Source organism: Heptranchias perlo, chromosome 2 (assembly GCF_035084215.1).
Source record: "Heptranchias perlo isolate sHepPer1 chromosome 2, sHepPer1.hap1, whole genome shotgun sequence".
In the NCBI taxonomy this organism is placed as follows: Eukaryota; Metazoa; Chordata; class Chondrichthyes; order Hexanchiformes; family Hexanchidae; genus Heptranchias; species Heptranchias perlo.
Window position 1 is genome coordinate 91,151,014 of NC_090326.1, and position 26,538 is coordinate 91,177,551.

The 26,538-nt window shown below is 43.1% G+C and overlaps 1 protein-coding gene across 2 annotated transcripts in view; it reads right to left on the bottom strand.

The window, feature by feature from the left end:
* Positions 1-26,538, bottom strand: part of LOC137341120 (glucocorticoid-induced transcript 1 protein-like) — a 240,240-nt gene that overhangs the window by 200,561 nt on the left and 13,141 nt on the right. The window lies entirely within an intron of this gene.

The window sequence follows — 26,538 nt, forward strand, 5'->3', positions numbered from 1 at the left end:
AACCATTCAGTCCCTCGAGTCCGTTCAACCATTTGATTCGATCATGGCTGATCTGTATCGCAATTCCGTTTACCCTCTACAGCTGCAGGGACTGGTGTGAATCAAAGCTGCTTTGCACCGATGTGACAAATGTAACTTAAATGCAGCCTTCCACTTGCCCAGCCACTCTTTAAAACCACCCACTGTATACTTAGAATTGTTTTAATAAAGTTTACTTGTGGTGAGGGGAGGCGGGGGGAGGAGGTTGGGAAGAAAAAAGATTTTTTTAAATTGGTTTGACGGAGAGATGAAAATCTGACTTGTGCTTGTCTATGCATTAAAGGGTAAATTTTGCAAGGATACACAGAGCAACATACGATGGGAGCACAAATCCAAGAATTGGACATGGATGTCAGTTAGCCTGATTCACAAAGCTCCCAATTTTCCAGTGATTAATTTATCTTTAAATGCGTGACTGCCCAAATCTGTGGAATTTTGTGTTTGTCCTGAATATAAAAAGTTTTAGAATATTGTTCTGCAGGTCTAAGTAACTGTAGGGAATCATTAACAGTGACACATGCCAATTTTGTGGAATTTTGTGTTTGTCCTGAATATAAAAAGTTTTAGAATATTGTTCTGCAGGTCTAAGTAACTGTAGGGAATCATTAACAGTGACACATGCCAATTTTGTGGTCAGTGCCAGTATGGCACTGTTGATAACACTCTCCCCCATCAATCAGGAGGTGGCGATTTCAAACCCTGTTCCAGGACTTGAGCATATAATCTAGGTTGACATTCCAATGCAATGCGGAGGATGTGCTATGGTTTGGATGAGGCACCATTCACCTGATGGTAAAGATCTCATGGCACTATTTGAAGAGGAGGAGCAGGGAGTTGTTCCAGTGCCTTGGCCAACATTCCCTCCTCAACCACGAAACAGATTAACTAGTCATTCATATCAGTGTCATGTATGCTATCTTGCTATGCATAAAATGACTGGCAAACTTGCCTACGTAACAGTCACTAAACTTACCACCCAAATCCACGCCGATCTCTCCCGCAACTCCCCATTTGAAACCCTCCTGCACCTCCCACAGCACCAAAGCAATCCTAACAAAAGTCACAAATGACATCCTCTGTGACCGTGGTGTATTATTCCGCCTTGTCCTCCTTCACATCTCTGCAACCTTTCAAACGCTGAACACATCATCCTGTTCCAACACCTTACGACCCCATATCTTCTCCATCACAAAGATTGCCTTCTTCCACCTCCCTAACATTAACTACCTCTGCTCCTACTTCAGCCCAACTGCCACTGAAACCTTCATCTATGTACTTGTTACCTCCAGACTTGACTATTCCACTGCTCTCTTGGCTGACCTCCCGTCCTCCACTCTCTATAAACTTAATCATCTAAAATGTTGCTGCCTGTATCATATTCTGCATCAAATCCTGTCCTTGATGACCTACATTTCAAATTCTCATCCTCATGCTAAAATCTCTTCATAGCCTCACCCTCTCAATCTCTAACCTCCTCTGGTCCTATAAACACACTGCACCCCAATCTCTCCATTCCTGACTCTGGCCTCTTGTGCATCTCCTCCTCTCTTCACCCCACCACTGGCAACCATGCCTTCAGCCGCCAAGGCCCCACAATCTGGAATTACCTTCCTAAACCTTTCCCTCCCTTAAGACTCTCCTTAAAACCTAATTCTGTGACTGAGCTATTGGTCACCTCTCCTAACTTGATTTAATGGATTACAAACAAAGTATTTCAAAAAGATCTGTGAGTACTAATCAGGAATGAAACCCTAACTTTGTCCTACTTCCCCCAAGGGCTCGGAAACCAATTGCTGCGCCCCTGTTGCCACCCTGGCTGTGATCAGTGAGTTCAGCGTAGACCAGGGAACCTGGGACCTTCTGGCCTGACTGGCTGAGTTACATAATGTAATTAACCGCTGAGCCATTGGGTGATTGAATGATTAGAAAATTGCAAATGGACACATTCAATTTTGTTATCCTTTCCACTAATTTTGTGAAAATCTGGATATTTCTTAGGCCTGTGGAGTAAGCTGGTGACAGACATTTAACAAGCCTCAATATTCTCCACAGAGAAGCTACATTGTTATTTGAGACTGCAGCCAAAATTTGACCATCAAAAATATATTGATGCAATGAATAGTATATTATGCCAACAACTGGCTCACTGTACTTCAATCACCTCCTTATTCCATGGAAAAACAAAGAAATAATAGCATGCAGTCAGGTATAGAAGCAGTATTTCATTGTATTGTGTAGAATAATTAGAATAACCTGGGTTGTACCCCCGAATTATTAAAAGCAATGACCTATACGTTGCAGGTGTTGCAGCGCATTTCTATCCTTCCTCTGCTCCCTTAACTGACCTCATTCCCCAAACTACCAGCGTGGGCATCAAACATGGCAAGCTGACCAGGCAATGACAACTTCAAAATTGTTGCACCTTTCAATGAGGAAGTAAATATTCAGTGTAATTATCGAGTGTAGAACTTCACTGTTGCATATTCTGTTGAGCCAAATCTCTCGCTGTAACGAATTTCCCTTGCTCTTAGTGGAACTCTACTACAGGGAGGAGAAAGCACTTAAACTCCTCCTTGCTGCTGGCTCCCATTCCTCCAGTTTCTCCTTTTCCTGCGTGTCGTCTCCTCCCTCCCATTAGTACAAAGGCTCTCTCGCTTCAGAGTCAGATGGTTGTGGGTTCAAGTCCCACTCCAAAAACACGAGCACAAAATCTAGGCTGATATTCCCAGTGCAGTACTGAGGGAATGCTGCACTTCTCCTAAGGATAGCTAAAGCACTTTACAGCAGGCATATTCTATGTCCATCAGTACCACATCTACAACAAAAATTCCAAAAGTGATGTCTGGTTACATCCCCATGCAGGATACACACAGCCTGTCTGTTCCAGCTCAACCACCCTGGAACGGCTCAGTTTTTTTTGATTTAAAGGAGGAAAGAGGTCTCTTTCTCCCTCCAGCATTTGTTAATTGCGAGAATTCCTATAGATATGGGCCACTTCCTGTCACTGTAACTTTGGTGGAAGTTCAGCAGGAACCTCATTTATGTGCGAAAATGTGGTTTCTATCAAATTTACAGCAGCGGAGCGGGAGAAGTCTCGAGGAAATCCCCGGTGCAGGTGTTAAACTGCTACAACAGCTATGATGGGTAGCAAGCTTGATATCCTTGCACTCCTCAACTATAATTTGGAGCAAAGGAAAAGTACAGGACTGGAAAAGGCTCTGCAGACCTGTTGCTGGTCCTAAAAATCTCTCATTTGCCCACTCTCTCAATTATTTATCCAATTCTCCTGTAAATGTTTCCATGCTGGCCACCTTCAGGGCTCTCCATTCCACACATTCACTGCTCTCTGCAGAAAGTATTTAAACCTAAAATGGCTATGCACCTTCCTTTTTCTATGCTTGAGCCTGTGTCCTTTGGTTTGAATCTTTGTGGCAATCTCAAACATATTATCAGGGTTCAATTTATCTATTCCTTTAAGAATCTTGAATGCTTGAATGCCTTCTTTCTTACTGAGTAAACAGTTCCAAGCTCTTGAACTTCTGGTAAACTGTTAAGTGGCTTACGGCATCATATCTAATTGCACTTTTCTGCAGTGCCTTCAATACCCACATATCCTTGCTGTAGTATGGCAACCAGAATTGTATGCAGTACATTCAAGTGTGGCCATTCCAGTGCCTTGTACGAAGTCATGATCACCTTCGGGGATTTATGCTCTATCGCTCTGGCTAGACATCCCGAGATCCAGTTACCTTTCCTTACTCCTACCGCACGTTGTGCCATTAATTTCAGTAAACTATTTATCAATACCCGCCAGTGCTCGCGCTCGGTCTCTGTCTGCTGTTTCCTGGAACATAGAGCTATTTAGTTTATCTTCCCACTTTTTAATTTCCCTTCCCTAATCTCATTACCATTAATTGCCATTTGTATAGCTCACCCTGCTGATCTATCAAGATCCTTTTGTTTTGCCTTTTCCCTATTGCTTGATCCTCACCAAAGAAATGGCATCATCTACAAACTTAGATGGCTTTGCTTCTACCCCAAAATAAGATGTATATTTGGAAACATAAAAGAACTCTGACCCCTTCCCCTTTACAGGACCCATAAAATATTAGACGTGAAGGTCAACTTTTATCTGGTGCATAAAATAGGCCAGTTTTCAGAGAGCAGTTGAAATGCTAGCTTGTTATTATATCCCTTAGAACACACCATTAGTATAGTTCACACTAGGATGGAGATCCAACACCCTGATGAGCACTTTGCTCCTGTGTAAGGTATTTTTCAATATAAAAATATATTCTACTCTCTTCTGGAGCTATGCATTCTGAAATGTTACAATACTACTGTATGAAGATTCTCCCAAAGGCCAGACGTTTCAAAGGGAAGTGTGAGGGGGAACAAAAGGAGCAAGGGAGCAAGCAAAACACTGAAGCTGCAAAATGATGAAGTACTAGGATGCAGGAATGAACAGCCTCTGTAGTTTCAAAATTGAAACCCTCAAAGTTTCGAAACAGCCACAAATATATTGAAAAATGGCTAACATGAGTTGTTACAGCTAAGATAGCAGTTTTACTTTGATAAGGACAGCCCAGCAAGTACATTTTCCCATTTGGTGAGTTTCGGATCTCAGCCAGTCTGAGGCAATGCTATAGGCTTGTGCTCATGGGAAAAAGAGGGGTGGGGGAGCACCTCAAAGTTAACTGCTACACTTTTGCACACTTACTAGCTTAAGCCTGGGTAACCCCAGCCTAACTCTCTGTGTGATGTCGACTTTCCATGCCATTACATTCCATCTGCTTGTGGGGTGTAAACACATGAAAAAAAGAGGCAGAGACCAATAATGCCTGGGTGCCTTTTGCATATAGTTCACACTTCCGACAGGTGGGCTGGAAGGCAGAGGAAGCTAAACAAGCAAGAGTTTGCAAATTAGTGGCGCAGTAACACCTTCTGCTTAATTTTTCAGCCTTTACTCTGGGCTCCTGCCAATTCAAATGACTCTGAAATTGGCATCTAGGGTTATTAGACACTGAACAATAAAAAGAAGGAAGATTTAAAGGGTCAATAAGAAGGTTCACGCAGCAATTGTTAGGCCTATGGACAGGGATAACCAGACCACATTTTGGCAGATAATTAGTGCATGCAGAAGTTCCAACTTTGAAGCCTGGTTCTGACAGCAAGCCCAATGGCACAGAGATGTGTGAGGCCTGACTAATTATTATGCAGAATGGCTCTTCAGATGCACCCTAATCAGCACGTTATGCTTTACACGTTACTGCGTGAAAAGACATGCCATGGGGATCATCTGACAGCAAAGCCTGATTGGCCACCTCTGCCAAGGTGCCACCAACCATATTTGCAAGCAACTTCTGCAGTAATGGATGGTATTCATACCAAATTCCTAAAAGCTATTCTGGGTAAGGTGGTAGCAACAACCAAGAACCACCAACTCTCCTTAAAGCTGCCCCTCTGAGGCTGGTGAATAGGACTGTGTTGAGACACATGTGCCAGTGAGTGCCAACTTCAAGCTAGACACAATCCACTGGGACTGTGCTGAGAAGGGGCAAGAGGTACTCTGGCCTTTCTCTTCTTCCTTCAACAACAGCAAAATCTGAATGAAGGTTAAGCTTGTGGCGTAAAATACATGGGTTCAAACAGTACTCCTTCATGGTTTAAAACTCTTAAGCATGCATGCATGGCACTCCTCTGACCCATGTGCAAGATCCAAGACCAACTTATCAGATGGATCTGTGGCAAAGAGAGGAAGCAGCTGGATTAAGGGAGGACACTGGTCTATACCGGCCCATCACCAACTATCCTGGAGGGAGTGGCAGCCTCACAGCAGGCATCTTTTTCAAAGCCCCTCACGAGGACTTGAGTTAAGCAGCTGATTAGTAAGCCTGGCACTTGGCATTAGACTTGGACATTTAGAGCATAAAGGTGGCTGGCACAACACAAACTGCCCTGTGCATCATGCATCAAATATCTGTCATATAGCTGATGAGGAAACTCAGAACTGGAAAGACAGCCGCTGGAGGCTGGGTATGAAAACACACACTTTTATATCCAGGGATCGGTACCAACTATGATTAGGTTACAGAGAAGAAAGTTATTGCTGAAGCTTCATAGCTCCAACTGGTGGAAGCAATGTTCCATACGGCATGAAGTGTGTCCTTTTGTTTTATTCGTTCATGGGATGTGGGCATTGCTGGCAAGGTAAGCATTTATTGTCCATCCCTAAATGCTCTTCAGAACGTGGTGGTGAGTTGCTTCTTGATCCCCTGCAGTCCGTTTGGTGAAGGTTCTCCCACAGTGCTGTTAGGAAGGGAGTTCCAGGAATTTGACCCAGTGACAATGAAGGAACGGCGAGATATTTCCAAGTTGGGATGGTGTGTGACTTGGAGGGGAACGTGCAGGTGGTGTTGTTCCCATGTGCCTGCTGTCCTTGTCCTTCTAGGTGGTAGAGGTCATGGGTATGGGAGGTGCTGTCGAAGAAGCCTTAGCGAGTTGCTGCAGTGCATCTTGTAGATGGTACACACTGCAGCCATGGTGCGCCGGTGGTGAAGGGATGAATGTTTAGGGTGGTGGATGGGGTGCCAATCAAGCGGGCTGCTTTGTCCTGGATGGTGTCAAGCTTCTTGAGTGTTGATGGAGCTGCACTCATCCAGGCAAGTGGAGAGTATTCCATCACATTCCTGACTTATGCCTTGTAGATGGTGGAAAGGCTTTGGGGAGTCAGGAGATGAGTCACTCACCACAAAATACCCAGCCTCTGACCTGCTCTGGTAGCCACAGTATTTATATGTGGCTGGTCCAGTTAAGTTTCTGGTCAATGGTGACCCCCAGGATGTTGATGGTGGAGGATTTGGTGATGGTAATGCCGTTGAATGTCAAGGGGAGGTGGTTAGGCTCTCTTGTTGGAGATGGTCATTGCCTGGCACTTGTCTGCCGCGAATGTTACTTGCCACTTATCAGCCCAAGCCTGGATGTTGTCCAGGTCTTGCTGCATGCGGGCACAGACTGCTTCATTATCTGAGGGGTTGCAAATGAAACTGAACACTGTGCAATCATCAGCAAACAACCCCATTTCTGACCTCATGATGGAGGGAAGGTCATTGATGAAGCAGCTAAAGATGGTTGGGCCTAGGGCACTGCCCTGAGGAACTCCTGCAGCAATGTCCTGAGGCTGAGATGATCGGCCTCCAACAACCACTACCATCTTCCTTTGTGCTAAGTATGATTCCAGCCACTGGAGAGTTTTCGCCCATTTTCCCATTGATTCAATTTTACTAGGGCTCCTTGGTGCCACACTCGGTCAAATGCTGCCTTGATTTCAAGGGCAGTCACTCTCACCTCACCTCTGGAATTCAGCTCTTTTGTCCATGTTTGGACCAAGGCTATAATGAGGTCTGGAGCCGAGTGGTCCTGGCGGAACCCAAACAGAGCATCGGTGAGCAGGTTATTGGTGAGTAAGTGCCGCTTGATAGCACTGACGACAACACCTACACCTTCCATCACTTTGCTGATGATTGAGAGTAGACTGATGGGGCGGTAATTGGCCGGATTGAACTTGTCCTGGTTTTTGTGGATAGGACATACCTGGGCAATTTTCCACAATGTCGGGTAGATGCTAGTGTTCTGAAATAGCTTGGCTAGATCTGGAGCACAAGTCTTCAGCGCTACAGCCGGGATATTGTCGGGGCCCATAGCCTTTGCTGTATCCAGTGCGCTCAGCCATTTCTTGATATCACGTGGAGTGAATCAAATTGGCTGAAGACTGGCTTCTGTGATGGTGGGGATATCGGGAGGAGGCCGAGATGGGTCATCTACTCGGCACTTCTGGCTGCAAATGCTTCAGCCTTGTCTTTTTGCACTCATGTGCTGGACTCTGCCATCATTGAGGATGGGGATGTTCACGGAGCCTCCTCCTCCCGTTAGTTGTTTAATTGTCCATCATTCATGGTTGGATGTGGCAGGACTGCACAGCTTTAATCTGATCCATTGGTTGTGGAATCACTTAGCTCTGTCTACAGCATGTTTCATCTGCTGTTTAGCATGCATGTAGTCCTGTGTTGTAGCTTCACCAGGTTGGCACCTCATTTTTAGGTACGCCTGGTGCTGCTCCTGGCATAGCTCTTCTACACTCCTCAATGAATCAGGGTTGATCCCCTGGCTTGTTGGTAATGGTAGAGTGAGGAATATGCCAAGCCACGAGGTTACAGATTGTGCTGGAATACAATTCTGCAGCTGCTGATGGCCCACAGCGCCTCATGGATATCCAGTTTTGAGCTGCTGGAAATGTTCTGAATCTATCCTATTTAGCACGGTGGTAGTGCCATATAACACATTGGATGGTATCCTCAGTGTGAAGATGGGACTTTGTCTCCACGAGGTCTGTCTTACCAATACTGTCATGGACAGATGCATCTGCGACAGGTAGATTGGTGAGGCCGAGGTCAAGTAGGTTTTTCCCTTGTGTTGGTTCGCTCACCACCTACCACAGGCCCAGTCTGGCAGCTATATCTTTCAGGAGTCAGCCAGTCGTAGTGCTACCGAGCCACTCTTGGTGGTAGATATTGAAGTCTCCCATCCAGAGTACATTCTGTGCCCTTGCTACCCTCAGTGCTTCCTCCAAGTGGTGTTCAACATGGAGGAGGACTGATTAATCAGCCGAGGGAGGGCGGTAGGTGGTAATCAGCAGGGGGTTTCCTTGCCCATGTTTGGGCTGGTGCCATGAGATTTCAGGGGGTCCAGAGTCAAAGTTGAGGACTCCGAGGGCCACTCCCTTCTGACTTTATATCACTGTATCACCACCTCTAGTGGGTCTATCCTGCCGGTGGGCCATGACATACCCAGGGATGGTGATGGAAGAGTCTGGGACGTTGGCTGAAAGGTATGATTCTGTGAGTATGGCTAGTGTCAGGCTGTTGCTTGACTGGTCTGTGGGACAGCTCTCCCAATTTTGGCACAAGTCCCCAGATGTTAGTGAGGAGGACTTTGCAGGATCGACTGGGCTTGGTTTGCCTTTGTCCTAGTGGTCCAGTGCCGGGTTGTTTTATTCCTTTTGTGACTTTCTGTCGCGAGATTGTACAACTAAATGGCTTGCTAGGCCATTTCAGAGGGCGATTAAGAATGGGTCTAGAGTCACATATAGGCAGACCGGGTAAGGACAACAGGTTTCCTTCCCTAAAGGGCATTAGTGAAACAGATGGATTTTCACAACAATCTATCATTACTGATTCTAGTTTTTTTTTAAATTCCAGATTTTATTTAATTGAATTTAAATTCTCCAGCTACCATGGCAGGATTTGAACTCATGACTCCAAATTATTAATCCAGACCTCAGGATTACTAATCCAGTAACATAACCACTGTGCTACCATACCCTTGTTAAAGTCAGAAGAATGGTGGCAATGCACTCACACATTTAATGTTGATTATGTTCCCTGGAAGTGGGAGAAACGTGGGGTCCTTTTTGGGATGAGGCGGCTCCAGAATTACATGCTAGACAATGAAAATTTGGAACCAAGTCAACCACCTGTGGCGGCTTTGGTAATTTGATAACTGAAACAGGCTGTTCCACAGTACTCCATGGCAATTTTGATTGACAAGCCAGTCTGCCACAAACTGAAACCCTGGGCAGGAAGAAGTCAACATGTCAATAGGGGCTGGGATTCTTCCTATTCAGCTCCAAATAACCCTGCAAGCCAATGCCCTACAGATAGCTGGTCTTATCTGGAGAAGCTTACTCGTGTTCTGTAGTGATAAACCATGTGGTTTTAGTTGATTAATCTCCAGCATACACCTGTCGATCTCTAAGCCCAATTTCTACCAACCTGGACTTATATAAATGGTATGTGTGCAATGCATATCGGGCAAACAGGAACTCTGCAGGTATCAATTTGCTAATAGCTTTGTTTGGAGACTTTCTGCGCACATCAGATATCCAGTTGATATTATATACATAAAGATATATCTACAGTTTTCATATTTCAGGAAGAAAACAAAAAAAATTTGTTCAGAAAGAAATTTTTCAACCCGTTTGATTTAGAATCATAGAAAGATTACGGCACAGAAGGAGGCCATTCGGCCCATCGAGTCTGTGCCGGCTCTATGCAAAAGCAATCCAGCTAGTCCCACTCCCCCACCCTTTCCCCGTAGCCCTGCAATTTTTTTCCTTTCAAGTCCTTATCCAGTTCCCTTTTGAAAGCCATGATTGAATCTGCCTCCACCACCCCCTCAGGCAGTGCATTCCAGATTCTAACCACTCACAGCGTAAAAAAGTTTTTCCTCATGTCACCTTTGGTTCTTTTGCCAATCACCTTAAATCTATGCCCTCTGGTTATTGACCCTTCCACCAATGGGAACAGTTTCTCTCTATCTATTGTCTCGACCCTTCATGATTTTAAATACCTCCATCAAATCTCCTATCAACCTTCTCTGTTCCAAGGAGAACAACCCCAGCTTCTCCAGTCTATCCACGTTAACTGAAGTCCCTCATTCCTGGAATCATTCTAGAAGATTTTTTCTGCACCCTCTCTTTCCTAAAGTGTGATGCCCAGAACGGGACACAATACTCCAGTTGTGGTCGAACTAGTGTTTTATAAAGCCTCATCATGACTTCCATACTTTTGTACTCTATGCCTCTATTTCTAAAGCCCAGGATCCTGTATGCTTTTTTAAACTGCTTTCTCAACCTGCCCTGCCACCTTCAACGATTTGTGCACATATACCCCCAGATCTCTCTGTTCCATGTATTACTTTTAGAATTGTACCCTTTAGTTTGTTTTGCCTCTCCTCGTTCTTCTTACTGAAACGTATCACTTTACATTTTTCTGCATTAAATTTCATCTGCCACGTGTCCGCCTATTCCACCAGCCTGTCTATATCCTCTTGAAGTCTATCACTATCCTCCTTACTGTTCACTACACTTACAAGTTTTGGTCATCTCCAAATTTGGAAATTATGGCCTGTACACCCAAGTCCAAGTCATTAATATATATCAAGAAAAGCAGTGGTCCTAGTACCGACCCCTGGGGAACACCACTGTATACCTCCCTCCAATCCGAAAAACAACCGTTCACTACTACTCTCTGTTTCCTGTTACTTAGCCAATTTTGTATCCATGCTGCTACTGCCCCCTTTATTCCATGGGCTTCAATCTTCATGACAAGCCTATTATGCGGCACTTTATCAAATGCCTTTTGAAAGTCCATACACACCAGATAAACTGCATTGCCCTCATCTACCCTCTCTGTTACCTCATCAAAAAACTCAATCAGGTTAGTTAAACACGATTTGCCTTTAACAAATCCGTGTTGGCTTTCCCTAATCAATCCACACTTGTCTATGCGGCTGCTAATTCGGTCCCGGTTAATGGTTCCTAAAAGTTTCCCCACCATCAAGGTTAAACTGACTGGCCTGTAGTTGCTGGGTTTTTCCTTACAGCCTTTTTTGAACAAGAGTGTAACATTTGCAATTCTCCAGTCCTCTGACACCACCCCCATATCTAAGGATGTTTGGAAAATTATGGCCAGTACCTCCGCAATTTCCACCCTAACTTCCCTCAGCATCCTAGGATGCATCCTATCTGGATCGGGTGACTTATCTACTTTAAGTAGAGCTAGCCTTTCTAGCACCTCCTCTTTATCAATTATTAGCCCATCCAGTATCTCAACTACATCTTCCGATACTGAGACTCTGGCAGCATCTTCTTCCTTGGTAAAGACAGATGCAAAGTACTTATTTAGTACCTCGGTCATGCCCTCTGCCTCCATGAGTAGATCTCCTTTTTGATCCCTGATCGGCACCACCCTTGCTCTTACTACCCGTTTACTGTTTACATGCCTATAGAGGACTTTTGGATTCCTTTTATGTTGGCTGCCAGTCTATTCTCATACTCTCTCTTTGTCCCTCTTATTTCCTTTTCACTTCCCCTCTGAACTTTCTATATTGAGCCTGGTCCATTTGTTCATTTTATAGAACAGAAGGGGACTCCAAGACCAACTAGCACTATGTATGACTACTACCCGACAGTGCTCTTGTAGCAGACACACTAATTATAAAATTCTGCCCTGAAATCTCATCTCAATCACAAATACCTTTACACTGTCCAATAACTGAATGATTGGGTAAACAGAGATATCCATTCCAAAATTGGGAAATACCACCAGCGTATGAGGAAGAAAGAAGATTGTATTTCAAATGATGGAACAGTTGTGAAGCTAGCTATTCGAGGGAGAATATATCTGGCACTACAGCACATTACACCATTTTTGCTATAGTCCACTGTATTGGGTTGCAACTTACATAGAAAGCATCTGTTGGAATACTTACTGTGAGAAAGTTTGAAGCAATTTTAAATTGACAAAGCCCTTACATGATGTGAAGAATAAAGAGCTAAAAACATTCAATAATCTCTCAAAACAGGCAAATTGTTGAGCCCTGCCATCTTTTAAACATGTGCTGGTACATTCCATTTAAAGTCAGATATTTAGATTGTAGCTTCCTCCTTTTAAAAAGATACATTTAATATATATTCTGTAACATTCGGAGCCTAACTTTACATGTTATACACCATATGATACACCATCTCAAAGTCCAAAATGGTACCTAACTAGCAAGTTTTATTTCTGAAATTCTTAATACTCCTGCAGATAATTGAAAGACAGTGTAGGCGTTCGTACTCATGTTTGAAATAGGAAGCATACGCCTACATGTTATTTCCCTGAAACTTATAACTGGTAAATCCCAGTCTCAAGCCAACACAAGCCAAATATACAAAAGCAGTTATTTATACTTCAACAATACAACACTATGAATACAACCTTGAGAATAAATAGGCATTTAAAATTAGAGAAAGGCAAATGTGTAACAGCAAAATATAGCATAAAAACAGTATGCTTCCTCTTTACGTTTACAATTTAACACTAAACTATTTCTCATTTCTTCCTGCCAAACAAAATTTTTATCTCCTTCTCTGCCTTCCTGTCAACATTCTCTGAATTAGGAAGGTCTGAGCCACACACAAACAGTCAACAGATGATATAACTTGTGAGGTGGGATAGGTCATGCTAATAACATTTGTGCTTTGCTAAGCAAATTCTGCCACCCCAAAAAAAAACTCCGTCCATGCAACCTGGATAAAAAAAAAACTGATCTCTCACCTGAAGAGGGTAGCCAATCTCAAATGACTGGAGAAACTAGCATTTGCACCTGGGTCATCCACATGGGAACCCACTCCATCTTCTGCAATATATAGTTACTTTGACCTTGAATATTGCAATTGATCATTTTAAGATCGAGCATTACAGTGCAGTCATACACTTCAGATCACCAGTTCCTAATAATCTACAGCCATAAGTATTTTAGTCCCACAAAACAAGAATCTAGATAAATATAATAAAGTAAAACTTCCTCAATAATAGAGTTCCCCGTTTAATGATACATTTCCAGATCTTGAATTGCTCAATATTCTATTCAACTAGGCTGGTTAACACAATAGATTCCTTTTTTTTTGTTTATAAGAACTGGAACAACTAAAACATACAGTTGTTTTAGATTAATTTGTCCCACAAATATTCCCAGATACTATTGACAATTTTTTTTTAAAGACGCAGAGAGGAATTTGCTCTGGATTATTAATGTGCACTATTCACTTAGCATCTACTAGAAAAACAATTTAAATGAACTCAAGGGTGTGGCATTTACAGATGTGAAAATCATCTTTTTTCATGGCAGCTCGATTCTGCTTGCATGTACTAGTTTGATAGAAACAGGAGGGTCAAAACAGGTGCGCGCTTTTTATTTTCATTTGCATACAAACACTAGTTAATGCGAAGGATGAATTCCTTCTTTACACCTGGTGACAGCAGCAAGACACATCCTAGTCTAGTCTGACCTCAGTTTATAGTACCAGTGTCATGTCTCTTCTTCCTTCACCTTGTTGATCCCCATTAAATGTATTCAGATATTTTGTAGCATCGCATCAAGACAAGACAAAGCTTATATGATATGGTAATGTTTCTAATGCTCGCCGCTAAAATAGGCTCCCAGCAATACTAGCTTCGTGTTCAACATTGATCTGCAATCATTTTTTAACTATAACTAATAATGAAAACTTGTTATCTTTTTGCATCGTTTTGAAGTCCCTCAGTGATCAATGGAAGCCCATGGGCCTTATGCAGCCTTAATTGTCCTGATTACTCACCCTTCTGCAATCCATTCTTGAAAAGGAGCTGTAAATTCAAACAGTAATGTCAAAATCAAACAGTTGCAAATTAGCTTGAGGAGGTGGTTGGGAAGTGTCTCTTAATAAAAGAAATTGTGCTCATCTAGGTGAATGTCAGATGAATCACTTTCCTTTTCGGGCACCCAGCGTCCATATCAAGCAGGTCAGTTATGGCCAGAGAGATGCAGAGCAAAATTCCCTCCACTTTGTGCTTCAGTCTCAGTCTTAGGAGAGCAACCCTAACTGTTCCCAAGCATGGGACATTTTCTTTCCTCACACCAACTATCCTGAGACCAGCCTGTGTGATACTGCCATTGGTGCTAAATTAGGAGCTATGTATGCTGTAGACCATGGTCACTGGGAAGTGGATAAATACTGCCCAAACTCACTTCATAGAACACATACAACTCTTACAGAAAAGAGAGAGAAGGTTTTTGTTCTATGCATTTGGGCTGGATTTGTACCAATGGTGAAAGGCCAGTGTCTAATGTGCTGCCCCATCCAGTTCTTGAGAAACTGCAACATCTCGAGACGAACTTTTGTGTTTGTACAATAAAAAAAATATTTTAAGTCTATTACTTAGCTTGTAGGGAATGCTTTTACTCATATTACTTAAATTTGTTTTGTATTGTATATATGTGGCTCATGGTATGCAACAAAGTGGCCTATGAAAACAAACATTTGGTCACCTCCATAATAGACAAATTCTAAAAATACTACCAAAAATAAATCACTATCTTAATTTATTTACATAGGCCAAAATTGTCTGACAATATTCTCAGGTAGGATAGAAGTCTAAGGTAGAGTACAACTTCACTCCAGTGGACAGTGTGACAGTATAGTAAATAAATAAAATTAAATAAATAATATATATATTTTACATATATATTATTATATATATTATAGATATATGGGTGAGAGTAGCTCAACTTTGTATACAGGGCTCCCTGATAAGTAAATTCGTGAGTAGCTGAGCAGTACAGGCCAGGAAAGTCCCAAGTTTAATCCACAGTCTGTGACCACAGCCAAAGCATCAGTAGAAACACTGGGGGTGAAATTGAGCCATGTAGGACCCGTTTTTTTTTTTTTTTTTAAGAGGTCATGTGACCAACTAAGCCTCGAAAATGGGGCGCGCGCAAACTTCCAATGGGAAGTGCGCAGGATGCCATCTTGGCAAGGGGTTTGCGTGCACGCACCTAACGACCACCAGCAGCATGCAGAGCAGGGGGATGATGACGCGAATCGGTGTGCAATGCTGATTTGAAGGCGATGCTGCTATTTTGGAATGCCACACTCTATCCAACGCAGTGTCTTAACCTTGCACACCTGAACATGTCAAAGGGCATGAAGGACCTCCCCCACCAGTGGTATTTAAAGGTATCATGCAAGAGTTACAGATTAGTTGCTGGATTATTTCTTCTGGTTGCTGGTCCATTTGTACATGTTTTTGGAGATTTCCAATACTTGGATAAAGTGTCAATACTCTACAGGCAACAGCGAGGGGACTGGTGGAGTGGCGGGGTGGGAGCAAGAATGCTGTCATTCTGAGAGAGGACAGCAAGTTCGTGTTCCATGGAGCCAATGCCACTTGCTGCTTCCTGTTATGCGTCACCTTCTCCTGCAAGAAAGTGGGATGTGTGTCAGTGAGTGTCCTGCAAGGTGTTTGGGTGATATGGCTGTCATGGTTGAATAGCTACCAGTGTGTGTGAACTGTGAGTTGTGGGTGTGAAGCTTGCAACAGCGGTAAATGTTTGAGGGTGAGATAGCATATGATTTGAATGGTTGAGTACAAATTGAAAGAGATTGCTGGTAGGTGGGAGATGGGGGTGCAGTGAATTGAGCAGTGGATGAGGCTAGTGGTGCAGTTGGTAGGATGTGCCATTTGAAGCCTGAAGCTTCAACTCACTCACCTTGACAACTCGTGTTAAATCATTGAATTTCTTCCTGCACTGCATCTGTGTTCTTGGAGCTATGTTCCTGGCATTTACCTCCTCCCCAACTTCCTCCCAATGTCTCTTGAGCATATGTCTGGAGGGCCTTCTGACCCCCCTGCGGATACAGGATGCCTATCCTTCCCTCCACCTCTCGCACCAAAGCCTCCGGTGCATCATCAGAGAACCTTGGCGCACACTCTATATCAGGCGTAGATATTCTTCAAAGTATCACAGCACAGATTCAGTTTTGAAATGGCTCCCACCAGCCACAAAGTACCTCCCCTTTAAAAGGTGCAAGCTGCCTTTAAGAAGCACGAGCCAATCACGATATCGGGACCCCCTGCTGATGTGTGCAGCTAATCAACAGCCCAGGTATAGAATCATAGAATGGTTACAGCACGGGAGGAGTCCATTTGGCCCATCGAGTACATGCCGGCTCTCTGCAAGACCAATCCAGCTAGTCCCACTCCCCCGCCCTTTTCCCATAGCCCTGCAAATTTTTTTCCTTTCAAGTACTTATCCAATTCCCCTTTGAAAGCCATAATTGAATCTGCCTCCACCACCCCCTCAGGCAGTGCATTCTAGATCAAAGCCACTCACTGTGTAAAAAAGTTTTTCCTCATTATCACCTTTGGTTCTTTTGCCAATCAACTTAAATCTATGTCCTCTGGTTCTTGACTCTTCCGCCAATGGGAACAGTTTCTCTCTATCTAGACTGTTCATGATTTTGAACACTTCTATCAAACCTCCTCTCAATCTTCTCTGCTCTAAGGAGAACTACCCCAGCTTCTCCAGTCTATCCACATAACTGAAGTCCTTCATCCCTGGAACCATTCTAGTAAATCTCTTCTGCACCCTCTCTAAGACCTTCACATCCTTGCTAAAGTGCGGTGCCCAGAACGGGACACAATACTCCAGTTGTGGCCGCACCAGTGTTTTATAAAGGTTCATCATGACTTCCTTCCTTTTGTACTCTATGCCTCTATTTATATAGCCCAGGATCCCATATGCTTTTTTACCTTCAATGATTTATGCAAATATACCCCCAGATCTCTCTGTTCCTGACCACTTTTAGAATTGTGCCCTCTAGTCTTTATTGCCTCTCTTCGTTCTTTCTACCAAAATGTATCACTTCGCACTTCTCTGTGTTAAATTTCATCTGCCTTGTGTCCGCCCATTCCACCAGCCTGTCCATATCCTCTTGAAGTCTATCACTATCCTCCTCACTGTTCACTACCCTTCCAAGTTTTGTGTCATCTCCACAATTTCGAAATTGTGCTCTGTGCACCCAAGTCCAAGTCAATAATATATATCAAGAAAAGCAGTGGTTCTGGTACGGATGCCTGGGGAACACCACTGTACACCTCCCTCCAGTCTGAATAACAACCTTTCTCCCTGACACTCCCGCTCTCCTCCTCTGTTGCTCTCGGGCCTCCGGCTCCCGCCTCTTTTATAGGCCTCTCCTCCTCTGCCTGGAGCAGTAGCGCTGGCTGCACGCAGCAATCATTTAAAACAGCAGGGAGCATGAATGTAACGTGCTGCCTGAATCGCAACGACCAGGCGCGGGTTTAATTTAATCCCCACTGTAACTGGACTCGGCGCCCGTGCATTGTTTGGAGGGTGGGGGGGATGCAAAGAAAAAGAAGTGATCAGGGTTCCCACTCCTCATCGTATCCAATAACTGGACCCGGAAGTTTGTGTAAAATGAAGACTATGGTACTCCCTGTGGTCAAACAGCCTGCTGACACTTACTGCCTAGGCTCACATGTAAAAGACAGCCACTTGGAGCCAGCACAGAACTGCATCCCCACAAGGAATCAACATCTTCAAAAGAAGAGAGGAGAAAATTGGTAAGAGAAAAATATAGAAGCAGACACTAAGGTGTAAAATGCAAGTTAGTGACTGATTTGGAAATAAAATCTGGCCTTTGAACTGGATATGTGTGCACTTTATCGGCAACGTAATTTATCCAAGTTGAAGATGGTGCTCTCCAGGAATGGAGATACACGAGTGATGCTTCATCAGTAACTCAGGTTTGCTGTTTGTACCCTGGTAGATTTCCATAACTTAAATACATTTTAGAATAGCACACAGTAGCAGATGGCAGGGCTCTGATATTCAGGCTTTAGTCCCACATCATGGGGCTGGGAGGGGAGGGGGGGGGCAGGGGGAGGTGGGTGGAGAGTCAGAGGAGGAGAGGAGAGGAGAGGAGAGGAGAGGAGAGAAGAACAGATCAATTTAAGTCAAGGAACTGGTGTATAGGTAAAATGAATATTAAAAAACCATGACAGAGAAAAAGCTAGATGCAAAGGAAAGCAGCCAACACTGCTTAAAGAATGGCTATGTGGACAATGTGACAATACGACTTGTTGAACTGCAAGAACGCCTAAGTGAGTGAGGGTCACTCAGACATCCTCATTCTGAGCTTAAAAATATAGCATTTAAGACCCGTTTTGACAACATCCTTTTCTCCTCCCCACAGAACTAGTACCAAACTGTAAAGCTGCAGTGGCTTGTTCATGTCTTGTGCTGACTTCATTTCTGATATTGGGGGCTGGGCACACTATAAAGATTACCAGGGAGTTACACAAATACTGTTCAACATGAGCATGCCGCGTATCCAGTAAGGAATTCATTATTTAGGAAGTGAAGGATAACAGAAGCAGGATCTGAAAAAGAAGTCGAATGAGTGAATAAACAGACAGGGAGGAAGAAAGGAAAGGAAAGCAAAGCAAGGACAAAGTTTTTGCAGGAGGGGAGGGAGTTGGAGATCTGTGGAATCAATGCAAAACATTTTTTAAATGCTCCATTTTTTGCATTCAACATTGTCTATGGAAGGAAAACACTTAGAAGCGTCTAGGGAAATGGGACAGGTGTTCATATACAAACCTCAAATAAAGGTAGATCCCAACCACCCAAAATAACACACTGTCACATTGGTAAATTTGGTGACCACCCATTAGGCAAGCCTTCTCTACTTTATGTAGAGATTCCACATTTTGAATCAGTTTGGTACTACTTTTCTCACCTCTAACGTTTTGGTGATGTCTCTTACGAACTCAATAAGACAGCATTAGAGTTGTTCAGCAGGATAAGTTGGAGACAAAGGTGCAGCATAAGACAATTGTATAATTGTAAAATACTCAAGCGGAACATGAAACATCACAGATAGTTCTAGGAGAGAAAATCACATGCAATGTACGAACCAGATCAGAGCAAAGGACAAGAATTTTAGGAGATGACACTTCCAGAATCAGTGATGCCCCCATGTCAGACAAACATGGCCTGCATGTTTGCTTTAACAATGTGACATGTACCCAAAAGGTTTTCATTTGTGGGGCCCACAACAAATTACTTTTAAACAACACATTAATTGCAGTACAGAAGAAAGTAGATATGCTTGCATGGTGAATAAAATTGGAAACAATTGCAGCGCTGAATTAATTATTTCCATCTTTATTTACAAATGAATTTTCTTGCAAAAATGAAATGTAAACTGAGGTCCTCATTTTAAGGGATGACAGTGAAATTAATAGATGCTTTTGTTTTTTATCATACAACTTCAGCACCAATGATCTAAACACGAGGATAATGTAACAAAACACCTGGAAAGATTAGAATCAGTTTCATAAGTTTATATTGTTTTCTAAACTTAACTCTTTAAAAAGTAGATCCAGATGACTATATCTGTCAGTGCCCCTGCAGATAAAACAATTTGGAATTGTAATAAAAGCAGATGTGTTTCGGGTCAGGTTCCACATGTACACTGACAACACCCAGCCCTTCCTCACCACCACCTCTCTCGACCCCGCCACTGCCTTTGATTTGTCACACTGCTTGACTGACATCCATAATTGGATGAGCAGAAATTTCCTCCAACTAAATATTGGGAAGACGAAAGCCATTGTCTTCGTTCCATGGCACAAACTCCGTTCCCTAGCCACCAACTCCATCCCTCTCCCTGGCCACTGTCTGAGGTTGAACCAGACCGTTCGCAACCTTGGCGTCCTATTTGACACTGAGATGAGCTTCCGGCCCCATATCTGCTCCATCACCAAGACCGCCTACTTCCATCTCTGTAACACCGCCCCTCTGCACCCCTGCTCATCTGCTGCTGAAACCCTCATCCATGCCCTTGATACCTTTAGATTTGACTATTCTAATGTTCTCCTGGCCAGCCTCCCATCTTCCACCCTCCATAAACTTGAGCTCATCCAAAACTCTGCTGCCCGTATCCTAACTCACACCAAGTCCTGTTCACCCATTATCCGTGCTCGCTGACCTACAATGGCTCCCGTTCCGGCAACACCTCGATTTTAAAATCCTCATCCTTGTTTTCAAATCCCTCCATGGCCTCACCCCTCCCTATCTCTGTAACTTCCTCCAGCCCTACAACCCTCCGAGTTCTCTGCATTCATCCAATTCTGGCCTCTTGCACATTCCCGATTTTAAATCGCTCCACCATTGGCGGCCGTGCCTTCAGCTGCCTAGGCTCTAAGCTCTGGAATTCCCTCCCTGAACCTCTCCGCTTCTCTACTTCTCTCTCCTCCTTTAAGACGTTCCTTAAAACCTACCTCTTTGACCAAGCTTTTGGTCACCTGTCGTAATATCTCCTTATGAGGCTCGGTGTCAAATTTTGTTTGATAACACTCCTGTAAAGCACCATGGAACATTTTACTACATTAAAGGTGCTTTATAAATGCAAGTTTACGTTGTTGTGCGTACCCTTCTTCAGTTCTGATGAAGGGAACACAACCGAGACATCATAACCTGTCTTTTCTCCTTATAGATGCTGACTGACCTGCTGTGCATTTCCAGCATTTTCTGTTTTTATTTCAGATGCTTAACATTTGCAGTTTTTCCTTTTTATTCTACAATTTGTAATTGTATTCAAGCACAGCTTATGTAAGAGAAGCCATATTATATACTGCTTGTTCAGTGACCCAATTTTGAATCTTATTCTCAACATAACATTTGCACCAACCACCACAAAGGCATATCTGTATACAGATGTCGATTCCACATTGGTAACAGTGCTCAGAAGTGCTGCAGCAATTCAATCTAAATACAATTAATTTTTTTAATAAGGATTGCAAACATAAGGGGGTGTTGCAGAATAGGGGAAAAAATCATTACATCACCGAGGTAAGAATTCACAATTAATAAAAAGAATCCAATGTGCAATATCAAAATGTTTTTTTAATCCTGCATAAAATCACTAACAAATTTGGATTGATACCAATTTTAAAATATTCCCTAATGCCTTAGTGGGTAAATGCACTTCTCAGTGTAGTGCTAAGGCCAGATTTATGATCTGCAGACTTTGCTGGATTAGCTGATTTCACCTAGATCATAAGGTGTACTAAAATTGGTTTCAGCACCTCTGGCCTAGGCAGCAGAAATTAAAAGCTAGGATTCACACTCCTATCCAAAGCCCCTTGCTAGAAAGTGCATGCAGTGACTGGCGAGCAGAAGATTAGGCTAAGCTATGAGGCTCTCCGAGATCGAGTGACCTGCCAACACAGTCATGGCTCACACATGGCGAATGGCCACCTGGGTGAGGTACTGGAGAGCTGGTGACACCAGTGAACCGTGACGTAGGCATGATTCAGTGCCTTCAGAAGAAAATAGGGGAATGTTTGACTTGAACCTATTAGATAGATAATGAAAAAGCTTCCAGCTGTCCAGCAGGATCATATTTAGTGTCTGTATCCAATAGTAAGGCTTAATAACCATTTAAAAAATACAATTTATGTTCGCACTTTGCTATCTAGTTTGGTAGGACTTTGGTGCATTAACTCAAAGGGCATTTATTTGAGTTTGAGGGAAGAGAAGGAGCGAAAAGTGAAGCATTAGAAATCATACCTATACTAGAACATGCTGTATTTTTCTTTGTTTCCAGATAAGTTGCTCAAAACAGCTACAGCACTTCAAAGTTTCACTTTTTTGATTAGTAGGTAGCTATGCAATTGTGTTTTCTGTTATCTTGCAATGACCAGTTCTGACCTCAATCAGGATTGTCCAATGGCACTGCAATCAGCAAATACAAGTAGTGAGACTGTCAGGTACTGCTGTCTGACCAATTGGGTACTGGGGTACAGCAGACTCGTCATTTTAGCAGAGGCCATTCAGGATTTCAAATGGCTGTATGGAATAATCCAAATTGTTCACATCAGAATATAGCACAAGGACAGGTCATCCAGCTCTCCCAGTCATTTGTACAGGGCCCCACAGTACTTTCATTCATCTTCTGTCTTAGTATGATGCCCATATACAGAGTTCCTTCTTTGTGTTCCCCACCTCCACAATCACAAAGATTAAACCACATACAATGCAATGACACCACCCGAAAATAATTATTGATAGTTATCAAAATTAAGTTAAACACGAAAAAACAGAACAAGAAAACCACATGCTCAATCAAGTTACAATTTCTTTAGGACACTCCTCTTTTACAGGTTTCACATGCCCTGCCTTAAATTATAAAAGCATGGGTATCAACATGCAGATTAAGTAATAAAGTCAACAAACATATTTTAGTCCTTCCCAAAAAAAAGTCTGCATACAGTCTGACAAATTAGGTGATGTTAAATAAATGTTACACAATTAGACATGCAAAACGGAAACATAATTATAAGCCATGGCCTTGAAATTACACAGTGCATATGCTAACATACAAAAAATGTAAACAAAATAAAAAAGGTTAACGTTGTCATTAAAATAGCAGACAAAGGGATTTCATACAAACACGCTAGCGTTCATTTGCTAATATTCACACAGCTTATTTGCAAGGCCCATATTTTGTTTGCAGCACAAAACATTTGCTGAGATTTCACTAATGTCACTATGATGCTAGTGGATCTTTCATGCTGTTGCTCACGAGTTGAGTGGGGGGGGCAGAGAGAGAGAATACTGTCTCGAAGTACCATAATGTTTGAATGTTGTCACCTTAAGTGGATTTGTGCATGTTGTGGTACTCTGTAACCACAGCAACAGACTGTTAAACCTGCAACCACAATTGTAAAATTTTAACCTATAGAAGGCCCAGCACCTAGCAACAGTAGCAAGACCCAAGGGTATTCTTATTGTGAACTGTTAAGATGATTCTTCATAGATAATTTTCTGCACACATACATACTATAGAAACCTGTAACTTGATTTTATTGTTTTTTTTATTTACTATCCTTTCCTCAAAAATTCAGAGACTACAATTAGCTCTCTTCAATCTCGGCTGTATGTATGGACTCTTACAGCATGTTCTGTTACACTTCCTTTCCTGTTCTTTATGGCTGATCAAATCCACTTTCAGACCTTGTCTTTCATACTCCTCCTGCACAAACAGTAGGGTGCAGTCCCCCCTTGTCTCAACTGGCTAAGTATCTTTTCTGTCTCTGCTCTTAATGGCATACATTTTGGTTCCACAGAAATGAATGACAGTCCCAGCACCAAGGTCTGAAAGCAAGAGGGATCTGGAGTCAGGACTGGGAGGAATGGAGCTCAGAGGCCAGGGCTTCGAGATGGGGTCAAATTAAAGTCCTGGGCTGGGAAGCAGGTGGAGAGAGGCTGGAAATGGCCCTAGAGTTAGGCAGGAAATAGGGCACTTTAGTGATTCTAGACTTCAGCTAAAGCCTGGGTTTCTACTTTGACATATGCAGTCATCTCGAGTCCCCAGGGTCTCCTAGTCAAGGAACAACAAGTGGACAGAGTGGGAGGTCCAATACTGAGGCTCAAGACAGTGAAAGTACTGGTGGGTCCAGATGTGGGGGAGTCGGGAGTGGGTAGAGCATGAATGTGAGTGGTAATTTGAGACCAAGAAGTGGAGTCAAACAAGAGGCTAGACAAACTGAGCAAGAGGTCAAAGCACCTGCAGGAGAGCAACAAGGTTTGCTCCAGAGCTGGACAGTGGTAATCAAGGGATCAATAATACTACCAATCACATGGTTTCCATGGACAAGCCAAATCTCCAGAATAAGCAATGCATAAATCATGTGACTCTTATGCACCATCCAGACCGCTGACCCAATGGGCCAATGAAATGGTTAAAAGAGGACCTAGAATCATGGATTTTAGGTAGCTACAAATTTACAAACATACTACCGATTTAATAATAGTCTACACCACAAATTCAGCATGTAGATGTAATTAAGGAATTACTAAAGGGGGTTTTCAAATAAATTTTCAATATATTTGTGTTGATCAAGGGATGTTAATGTTGTGAAAAAGAGCAATCTTGCACTTTTGGCCCCATGAAGAGCAAAGCTCCCTGTATCCTTCCACTAAAATGCAATTGACCATGACCTTAGAAAAGAACCTTACTCTCCACTGCACCAGTGCAAATTGCATTTTTCACAAACCCATCCTTTTAAATGTAAATGTGTGCCAATATGTGAGCAGTTTTGTGCTATGACTCCATCCCTCTCCTTGGCCACTCTCTGAGGCTGAACCAGACCGTTCGCAACTTTGGCGTCCTATTTGACCTAAGATGAGTATCTGACCATATATCTGCTCCATCACTAAGACCGCCTACTTCCACCTCCGTAACATCGCCAGTCTCTGCCCCTGCCCCTGCCTCAGCTCATCTGTTCCTGAAACACTCATCCATGCCTTTGTTACCTCTAAACTCGACTATTCCAATGCTCTCCTGGCTGGCCTCCCATCTTCCACCCTCCATAAACTTAAGCTCACCCAAAACACCGCTGCCCGTATCCTAACTTGCACCAAGTCCCGTTCACTCATTAACCCTGTGCTCGTTGACCTACATTGGCTCCTGGTCCAACAACGCCTTGACTTTAAAATTTTCATCCTTGTTTTCAAATCCCTCCATGGCCTCGCCGCTCCATATCTCTGTAACATCCTCCAGCCCTGCAACCCTCCGAGATCTCTGTGCTCCTCCAATTCTTGTCTCTTGCGCATCCCGGATTTTAATCGCTCCACCATTGGCGGCCGTGCCTTCACCTGCCTAGGCCCAAAGCTCTGGAATTCCCTCCCTAAACCTCTCTCTCCTCCTTTAAGACGGTCCTTAAAACCTACCTCTTTGACCAAGCTTTTGGTCTCCTGTCCTAATATCTCCTTAAGTGGCTCGGTGTCAAATTTTGTTTGATAATGCTCCTGTGAAGCGCCTTGGGATGTTTTACTACATTAAAGTGCTACATAAATTCAAGTTGTTGTTGTTGTGAACATATTGCCGCCACCACCACAACCTCAAACCCTCCTGCATCAATGGCCTTGTTTTGGATGGGCAGAGTCTCTACCCCTAACAGGCCATCCAGGAAACTGCCGGGTAAGGCTGGGACAAAGCATAAGTGGGTCCTGGTCTAATTTGCAGCCCTTCCGGCCACTGGAGTTATGGTGGAAATTCACCGGATGGGGCCATAAATTTATGGCCACAAAGTATTTGTGCATTTAACATGAAAGCAGGCATTTAAAGATAGCCACCTCCTCTTTGGTCTGACTAAAAGCTTCTTTCCCACACCTATCTGATGTCAAGTGCCAAACCCTTCCTCCAGCCAGCTCCTTTCCCTCTCTCGTCTTGAATTGCACAATATAATGGAATCAGGAACACTACTTCCCACTACTAGGAACAGCAAGCGTTACGTTGCTCAGATATATCATGCTGCAGCAGATAAACAATCTGTTGCTTTCTTGGACACTGCAACAATATAACAGCCTAGTCTCTGTTAAGGTGCAGACTCTTGGCATAATTAGGCAACTGGGGAAAGATGTGTTGGCAATAAGCTATCATAAGAAATAGGTACGTAGGTCAGAAATGCCAGACAGGAGGACACAAAAAAAAACTGCACATTCAGATTAAAAACTATATACTAAAACTAAATTAAAATTAAAATTTCAGGCACGAATTACAATGCAATAGGCCCCATGATTAAGGACTGGAAAAGCAAAGCCACTGATGACTCTAGCTCACAACCCTTCAACATGGAACCTCCAGAAAAATATATCTTACTCCTATACACAATATAGCAATTATTGGTTCCTATGGAAACAAAGCCACCATGTTAGATACGATGCTTGCCCACGACAGACGTTACTTAATAACAGTAATTGTGTCAGACATTTCGACTCCTTGTTCTCTGATCATCAGAAGATAATGATAATGACAGCAATTCTGGTTTATTGATGGAGAAAGTGGCATTACCACTGGCACATCCTTCGGCAATCTAGAATTTCCCTAAACCTTATGTAGAGAACAGCAGCAAAAGCTGAACGTCAGATGATTTTTTTTTTAAATCAACATTATGGATATGTTTCAAGGTCTAAACATAAAGCCTCATAATGATGGAGCATGTATTTCAAAAGAAAGATGAATGGTGGTTATGCACTGAC